Source organism: Phalaenopsis equestris, unplaced genomic scaffold (assembly GCF_001263595.1).
Source record: "Phalaenopsis equestris unplaced genomic scaffold, ASM126359v1 Scaffold001018, whole genome shotgun sequence".
Lineage (NCBI taxonomy): Eukaryota > Viridiplantae > Streptophyta > Magnoliopsida > Asparagales > Orchidaceae > Phalaenopsis > Phalaenopsis equestris.
The window spans coordinates 334,556-344,464 of NW_018165457.1; the positions used below are offsets into that span (position 1 = coordinate 334,556).

Sequence of the window (9,909 nt, forward strand, 5' to 3'; positions counted from 1 at the left end):
TATTTTTCATTAAAAATCTTGAAACACTTTTAGCGTCACAACAAGATAAAACTTGTGCTTCAATCCACTTTGAAACGTAGTCTACTGCAACTAAAATGTATAAGTTCTCAGATGAAGGAGTAAACGGTCCCATGAAATCCAATCTCCAAACATCAAAAGATCTCAACTTCTAACATGAAATTCAGAGGCATTTCATTTCTTCTAAATATATTGTCTACTTGTTGGCATCGATCACAAGTTTTTATATATTTGTAAACATCTCTAAAAAGAGAAGACCAATAGAATCCAACTTGTAAAATTTTATAAGCAGTTTTATAAGTTCTAAAATGTCCTCCAAATTCAGATCATGACATTTCTGAATAATTAGTTCAGTTTCTTCATAAGGTACACATCTTCTCATAATAAGATCCTTACATTGTTTATATAAATAAGGCTCATCCCAAAAATATGCTTTCGTAACATGAATGAATTTTCTTTGTTGTTGCAATGTCAGCATAGGTAACAAAATAACACTTATAATATAATTAACAATATCAGCATACCATAGTATTTTTCACTCATTAATATTATAGAGTTGTTCACCAGAGAAACTGTCTGTAATTTCATTGTCGGTGTCAGATAATTCATGATATCACTTACAAACATCTTACAGTGGGTCCAATCATTAACATTGACTTGGAAGAAAGCTCCGAGGAAGAAAAGATCGAGAATGATGCAATGATGGTTAATCAAAAGAAACCTCAATTTGAGATCTAATCAAAAGAAACCTCAAAAAGAAACCTCAATTTGAGATCTCTTTCGAAAATAAAGAAAAAAATGAGTACGAGTCAATATATGATAGACTTAACTACTATGTGCAAGCCATGACCTTGACCCCCATCCATTCTCACATAGTTGAGGGTTTTGAGGTTAAGGAGGTACAAAATGTGGGTATGAAACCAGTTAGGACCAGTTAGGTTTCTTTAAGGAGGTACAAAATGTGGGTATGAAACCAGTTAGGTTTCTTCGTGGTTCTTCCTCTTCTAGTTCTGGAATCGATGTAAAACTAGAAGAAGACACTTCTAATGAATTAATGGAATTACCTGTTAGATGGTACTCTCCGTGTGTTAAAAAATTAGTTCAACCGGGTTTTGTACCTAAACAACTATCGAAAAACAGGTTACACCTTTTCGAGGAACTATGGAGCAAAAACAATTGAACTCACAACTCGAACAAAGGTATTGGGTTCGACATAGTAGGACCAGTCGATGACATAGAATTTTGCATGATTGTTACTAATGAATCAGAAGAAGATTGCTTCAGGGTCGAAGATGATTCCGAAGACCCTCCGATAGAAGACACTCCACCGGAGTTTGAAGAAGAAATAAAGTCAACAATTGACGAATTGAAAGAGATCAATCTGGGGACCGAAGAGGAGCCCAAACCCACCTTTATAAGTTCCCTACTCAGTGACAAGGAGTACAAATTTGGTCAGACTTTTGTTAGAATTCAGAGGCTGCTTTGCATGGAGTTACGAGGAAATGCCCGGTTTAGCTCCAGAAATTGCAGTTCATAGACTTGGAGTGGATCAGAATATGATCCCGGTGAAGCAAGTATGATCCCGGTGAAGCAAGCTGCAAGCTCCTAGAAGGATGTGCCTCAAGATAGAACAACAGGTCACTGCATAAATCAAAAAGCTAATAGAGGCCAACTTTGTAAGAAAAGAGCAATATCCAACTTGGTTAGCTAATGTGGTGCCAATCAAGAAAAAAAATGGACAAATACGAGTTTGCGTCAACTTCAGAGACTTACACAAAGCATGCCCCAAGGAAGAATTCTCATTACCAATCCCAGAACTAATGGTGGACATCGTGTCATCGCATGAAATTTTCTCATTTATGGATGGATCGTTCGGGTACAATCAGATTAAGATGGCGCCGGAAGATGCAACACTTACAGCCTTCAGAACACCAATTGGAATATATTGCTACACAGTGATGTTGTTTGGACTAAAGAATATTAGAGCAACATACCAACGAGCCATGACAAGAATCTTCGATGACCTCATTCACAACCAAGTAGAATGTTATGAGGATGATTTGGTAATCAAGAGCAAACAAAAAGAAAACTACTTGCTTGATTTGAGAATTGTCTTTGAACGGTTGCGACGATTTAATCTTAAAATGAATCCCTTAAAGTGCGCATTTGGTGTTACCTCCGGGAAATTTTCGGGATTTGTTGTTCATCACCAAGGAATTGAAATCGATCCAGAGAAGATTAAAGTCATCTTATTAATGCCGCCCCCCTAGACTTTGAAACAATTATGATCTTTTCAGGGGAAATTGGCGTATCTAAGAAGCTTTATATCTAATCTGTCAAAAAGTTGTCAGCCATTTTCAGTATTAATAAAAAAAGGACGCCAAAGTCACTTGGGACGAAAAAATGTCAACAGACCTTTGAAAGCATTAAACAGTACCTAATGTCACCTCCTATACTAGCGGCACCAGTCTCGGGGAGACCGTTGATATTTTACACCGCGGCTTTAGACGATTTTATCGGGGACCTGCTGGCTCAGGTTAACGACGAAGGTAAGGAAAACGCTCTCTACTACCTTAGTCGTCGTTTAATTCTGACGGAAGTGAGGTATCCTATTGAGAAACATTGTTTGGCATTAATCTTCGCCGCCCAAAAGCTCAGACACTACATGCTTTCTCATAAGGTCACCCTTATTTCAAGACTTAATCCACTACAGTACTTGATGACTCGGCCGACACTGTCTGGAAGGTTGGCAAGCTGGTCAATGATATTGTTGCAATTCGACATAACCTTCATACCCCTTCGAGCCGTTAAAGGGCAAGTGTTAGCAGATTTTCTCGCAGCGCACCCGCTACCGGCCGAATCTCCTCTCAACGACGACCTGCCAGACGAACAGATAATAAGCCTGGAAACCCCCAGTATCCGACGCTGGGAGCTGTACTTTGACGGAGCTTCATCAGCAAGGAAAGATAAAGGAATGCAAACAATAGTGCCCGACAAAGCAAGAATTGGACTAATATTCATCACATTGGATCAGGGAATGTTAAGAATTTCCTACCATTTAACAGGGTCATGTACAAAAAATGAAGCAGAATACGAAGCACTAATAACAGGGTTGCAATTGGCAGTATCAATAGACATAACAGACATCGACATCTACGGCGATTCACAGCTCATAATTCAACAAGTAGCCAGAAGGTAAAAGATTCTAAAGCCTAAATTGGAACAGTACCACCGCTACATGATGAAATTACTAGAAAAGATTCCCAATGTGACACTGTATAGAATTCCTCAGGGAGAGAAAGCTCTTGCAGACGCTTTGGCCAAGCTCGCTAAGGAGTTTACATGCACACAAGAGGACTCCATCGACATAACAGTTCAAGGACTCCAGGTCCTATCTCAAATTGACATGGATACTCTCCATGGACAAGAAAAGGAAGAAACATTGATAGCAGTTACTGAGTCTACGGAGCATTGGCGTCAACTGTTTATATACTATTTGCGAACAGGACAACCACCAGATGATAAGTCAGCAGTGCATCAGATACAGAAGAGAGTCTTGTCATATGCCATGGTGGACAATGTCTTGTACAAAAGATCGTTCGATCAAATGTGGTTACAATATTTGAGTCAGGCAGAAGCGCATGATATTGTCAAAGAAACACATGCAGGACTTTGTAGAGCTCACCAGTCGGGCCCGAAAATAAAGATGAAAATCAATAGACTAGGTTACTATTGGCCAGCAATGATGACCGATTGCATGGAAACCACTAAGAAATGTCACCAATGCCAAGTGCACGGAGTGGTCTTGCATCAACCTCCAAATGTGCTACATCCTACAATTGCGTCGTGGTCATTCAAGTGTTGGGGCACGGATATAGTGGGTCCAATAGACCCTCCGCCTTCAAAAGGCCACAGATTCAAATTCGTAGCAACAGATTATTTCTCGAAATGAGCAGAGGCGGTACCGTTAAGTGAAGTCAAAGCACATCACGTCCTACAATTTTTCAAAGATCATATTGTATATTGTTTTGCCGTCCTACGCAGAATCATTTCAGACAATGGTTCAGCTTTCAAAAGCACCAAAATTAACAGTTTCTTTAGACGACACGGCATTGATTGGAGATATTCCACAATTTACTACCCTAGAGCGAACGGCCTGACAGAGGCTTTTAACAAAACACTCGTGCAAATCTTGAAGAAAACACTTGTCGACAACAAGAGAGGATGGCATGAACAGTTATTAGAAACCTTGTGGGCATACAAAACAACATTCAGAACTCCTACATAGTCCTCACCATATGCCCTCGTGTACGGATTCGAGGTTGTGCTTCCCCTGGAAGTACAACTCCAGTCCCTCAAGATAGCGGTGGCAAACAAGATAACAACAGAAGAGAACTCCAAACTTCGACTCGAAGAGCTTGAAAGTCTCGAAGGAAAGAGACTATTACTGCAATAAAATTTAGAGTTATACCAAGCGAAGATGATACAAGCCCACGACAAACTGGTCCGCCCAAGAACGTTTAAAGCCGGTGATCTGGTCCTTGTACTCAGACGACCTATTCTTGCACACCGCAATATAGGAGGTAAATTCGAACCGACTTGGAAGGGACCGTTCGTGGTTGAGAAGGTTTACTCCGGAGGGTCCTATCAATTGGTAGATTGTCAAGGCGATAGACCTATACCCCCAATAAACGAGAGATATTTAAAGAAATATTATCCATCTTGATGTTTTAAAGATCAAATCTTGTTTTTAGAAGCACAGATGTGATAGTTGTTTGTGACTGGGTCCAATAATAAATTATCTTTTATTTCACAATAAAAAATGAAAATGAGCATAATAACTTTTCACAAAATCTTGAATTTGAGCTCTGAATCTTTATAATCATAATAAAAAAATTCGCAAAACTGAGTTTTGTTCTCATTTAAGTTGAAATTCAGCACGATGACCTCTTTATTTTCCTGTTTTCTGCAGAAAAATGTCGGGCAAGAAGCTGATTTTCTCCTTAAAAAACGGCATTAATCTAGCTATGAACGAGCAAAAAGTGGCAGAGGGAGCCATCGTTCATTTTTACTTGGACTTTGACTTGGACTTCGAGAGAGTTGAAATGGTATACGAGGGGCCCCTACTTGAAGTGGTAAATCAAGCAGAAGTACAAGATCAGTAGCTTGTGCTAGAGTTCCGAAGCAAGCACGAAAACGTACTCACAAAAAAGAGGAAACTTGAATAAGTCAGCAAGGTAGCTCAAACTAATGATGATCCAGTGTAGGAAACTACCAAAATAAGGTCCATGGTCATGACAGCAGAGGGTGAGCTCATCAGTGCACCTCTGATGAAGATCCCCATGACACATTCGCCGCGGAGGAACCTCGCTCGCCGCAAGCACAGGGTACTTGCCCATCTGGAAGAAAAATAATCTAGCTAGACAGTTGCAGAAAAATCTTCCAACCACGCAGAAGGAAGAGTTATTGGAGCAATCAGTCGAGGGTACCTTACCCCTCCTAACAATAAAACAGTCAGAGTCAAATGCCAACAAAACTCGCACATTCGCCAAATACACGCCACCCAGGTCGCGCACAGCACATACAGTTTGAGCAGCTCTCCCTACTGCAAAGGAGAATGAGAAAGTTCAAGACATTCAGCCAAACGTCCCACCACTTGGTAAGCCAAGAAAGTTGCAAATAATCTTAGAGGAAGAGTTGGAAATATCCAGAAGGTCCAAAAGCAACGTTTTGAACACCGTGAAAAGGATACATGGAAGGTACATCAACATTCTTAAGGACTTGAATTACATACCGGCGTGTTTTCTGAGGTTGAACAAAGGAGGATAGTGGACTATGTCTTCCATCTCAGAGACCTGGGCCGAGCAGTTCGTTTAAGAAAGAGGAAGTATTCTGAGTCTTGGAAATGGATGAAAGGAAAAGGACGAAGCACCATTCAGTGTACTTGTTGTTACAACTTCGCATATGATAATGAAGGAAATCCCCCGGGGATTATAAGACATGACGAGGTGGATCCGATACTACCGATTATAAAGAGAATGATCCAGAAAATGGTATTGTGGCACGTATTGCCTGCCAACTGCGTGCCTAATAGCTGCATAATAAACATTTACGAAAAGGGGGACTGCATCCCGCCACATATCGATCATCATGATTTTCTAAGACCGTTCAACACCGTCTCGTTCATCAGTGAATGCAACATCTTGTTCGGCATTGACTTACGAACAGTCGGCCCAGGAGAGTTTCGAGGCTCGGCTGAAATTCCTCGAGTTAGTCCTGGTACTCAAAGGGAATGGGGCAGATTTAGTCAGACACTGTATCCCGGGAGTTCCGCGGAGAAGAGTTTCAATAACCTTCAGAAAAATGAATGATAGTAAGGCACCGTTTGGATATCGACGTGATCCAGACTTGGAGGGCTTACAACCTTTAGAGTTGTGACCGCCTAGAGACAGCACGCCTCTAAGCATACATGAAGGGACTCCGGTTCTGGAATGTATCTTAGGAGGAAGGGTTAGTCTCTGCCTAACTCCCAAGGTGCGCAAGCAGACGCTACTGCTATGATTTGATGACTACGACACAGATGATGTTATCCTATCTTGTATCACTGTACTTAGTTTCAGCAAAATTTAACAAAGTTTGATTTATATTCAACAACTTACAAAAGATCAATACGTTTTCATAACTGCCACTTTGTGTGATTGATTTAAAGGCCGTTGAAAAGACTTTGTCCAGGTTTTGAACAAAACAGTGAGACAAAAGAAAGATGTGAACAAGATTAAGTTTAATAACTTAAACTCAACATTCTAAACCACAACAAAACAACATTAAATCAAATAAAATCAAGACATTTTAAATCCAGAACCACGTTCCAATCCTGACTCTGTTAAGTTGAGCCTCCTCGACCTATCACCATTGTCATCTCTTAACCCAAAATCTTTTACCATAGTAACTCTGGGTCCTTCTCTCATACTTTGTTAATGGAATTTTCATGAAACTCTCAGTCTACAACCTCTTGCGGAAAGGGACTGACGGTTCTAATCTACAGAACTGCACCTTTCTTTTGTCTTCCTGCTCATTGTCGGACAGACCACAGTCATTGTGAAGTTGCACAAATTTTCATAGTTCCACAATTTACACGAATTTGCACAAACTTCCTACAGTATACATATTTTCGCTACATCTAAGGGCTGGAAATCGGGCCTAGTGTCTTCCTCCCTGATGTAGTAGGCATTCTGATCATTTCGTCACCGCTTAGGTTGGATGTTAGTCATAGTACATTCCTTCCTAATGTGATATGCATTCTCGCTACCTCTGAGGGTTAGAAATCAGACCCAGCGCCTTCCTACCTGATGTAGCAGGCTTTCTGATCATTTCTTCACCGCTCAGGATGGATGTTAGTCATATTGCATTTCTTCCTAATGTGATAGACGTTCTCGCTACCTCTGAGGGTTGGAAATCAGACTCAGCACCTTCCTCCCTGATGTAGCAGACAATTTGATCATTTCATCACCGCTTAGGTTGGATCTTAGTCATAGTACATTCATTCCTAATATGATAGGAATTCTCGCTATTTCTGAGGGTTGGAAATCAGACCCAGCGCCTTCCTCCCTAATGTAGCAGGCATTTTGATCATTTCATCACCGTTTAGGTTAGATGTTAGTCATAATGCATTCCTTCCTAATGTGATAGGCGTTCTCGCTACCTCTAAGGGTTGGAAATCAGGCTCAGCGTCTGATGAAGCAGAAATTTTGATCATTTCGTCACCGCTTAGGTTGGATGTTAGTCATAGTGCATTCCTTCCTAACGTGATGGACGTTCTCACTACCTCCAATTGTTGAAAATCAGGCCCAGCGTCTTCCTTCCCAATTGTAGTAGACTTTTTATTCCTCAATCAACCTTCGAGTTGGATATAAGCTTCCCGACATTCCTTCTCGATCTGATTCATTTCTACAAATATTTGTGTTCTTACACTTTCCACAGATTCCCGAAAATCGCGCAGAGCACAGAAACTCTCATAACTGTCCCACAACTCACACAAATTTTGTAAATCTTCCGCAAATTCAAAAACAGAATCGAACTCTGATTCCTTCGCTACCCCTTGAGTTGGAGGCAAATTCCAGTGTTTTCCTTTTCAACGTAGCAGACATTTCTCAATCATTTCTTGAGTTGGAACTCAGTCCCAGTGCATTCCCTCTCAATCTGATTCCTTCCCACTAGTACTTTCCACAAGTACTTTACAAATTCCCACAGCATCTTTTGCAACTCCTTCACTACTGTTTGGGCCGGATGCAATTCTTTGTGCCTTCCGCCCCAGTGTAGCAGACTTTCCTTCGACACTCACTCACTTGGGATGGATGTAAGCCCCCGTGTCTTCCTACCCAATGCGACAAAGGTTTCCTTCACTACCTCTCGAGTCGGATGTGCATCCTTGTGCTTTCCCGCTTGACCAGATCTCCACACAATATTGAAACAAACCAAATCAACATTCAAATTTGAAAACTCAAACTCACAATCACAATATGAAAACGCACCTTCAAATGCCCACCGGAAACTCTCCATTTCCCTACTGGAAGCCTTTCTCGAGCAAGGATTTCCCAAGTCGGAACCCCAGCTTGAGTTCGATTGCTAAATCCAGTTCGACATCCAGTCTGCTTTTAAGTAGATCTACTTACACAGACTCTTTGGTTTTGTTGATCGCTTCGGTCAACACAAATACGTGCGATTTGCTTGTCTGGCACACCACACCTATTGGGGGTCCATTTGTTGACCTCATTTTCAAATGAGGTCTTCACGTCTCTCCTTAGAGCCTAGGGTCTAGCTTTAGGCTTCTCTTATTTGACCCTCCTAGAGGACTAGTACGAAACCCACACAATTTAGAAAATTCGAGTCACCTCGTCACTCCTTCGAGTTTCGCATGAGGTCTCAAATCCTCGGTATTCCGTTGAGTTGATTAGAATCGACACATGAAACTCGAGTAGAGCTCCTAAATTAATAGGAGCAGCCCCTAGGGAACTCATTTGCAACCCAAACGCTCAATAACCCCACATTTTACGCACGCATCGCACACCGCTTGATTTTGGCTTAAATTAACTCGCTCGCCGGCGAACTCGTACGGACGACCCCGGATGATGAAACGGGTCACACGAATGCATCCGAGACGTCGAATTTACCTAGGAATGACACCAATATCATTATTATTTCGCACGCGAGCAACTAACACGGATATCGATGCACTTTTTGTTTAACGGTGCGCGGGCCTGTTGACCTCATTTTTAGTGAGGTCTAGTCTTCCTCTTAGGGTTTAGGATCTAGCCTTAGGGACTTCCCTTGACTATCTTAGAACCTTAGAAGTGGTGCCCGCCTCGTTTTAATTCGACCTATTTCCGTCCTCTTTTGTGGTTCCAAGTGTGTGGTATCGACTTCTAGCATTTAGAAGGGTGAAACCAACATGAGGAAACACAAAAGGAATCCCTATAGGACCTTTTGAGCCTTAGGGTGGCCTTCTGCACAATTCGCACTCCCGCGCGCACAAACTTCGCAATTCGGAGAGCCAACACGTCCGATCGCCATAATTCACATCGCTTGCACTGTTACCCGTCGAAAACTCGAATGAAATTTTTTGAAACAATCGATCGCGGGTCAATATTTTTGTGAAATTTGAATTTCGACGTGTTTTTGACCCGATCGTCGACGACGTCGTCCGAGCGACCCCGGATGACGAAACGGACTGCGCCAACGCGTCCGGAACGTCAATTTTGCCTAGGGAGGACACCTATTTTGTCGCATCGTCGTGCGCGGGTAAAATGTGTTTTAATTTATATATATATATATATATATTTATATGTATATATATATTTATATATATGTTAGGTTAAGCATTTTTTCTCGTTT

General features: G+C 41.5%; 1 protein-coding gene and 1 pseudogene across 1 annotated transcript in view; one reads left to right on the forward strand and one right to left on the reverse strand.

Moving 5' to 3' along the window:
• The window catches only part of LOC110032749 (cleavage and polyadenylation specificity factor subunit 3-II), a 98,551-nt gene that overhangs the window by 31,298 nt on the left and 57,344 nt on the right, over window positions 1–9,909 (reverse strand). The gene's annotated exons all lie outside the window — the stretch shown is intronic.
• On the forward strand, window positions 5,307–6,653 carry LOC110032750 (annotated as a pseudogene).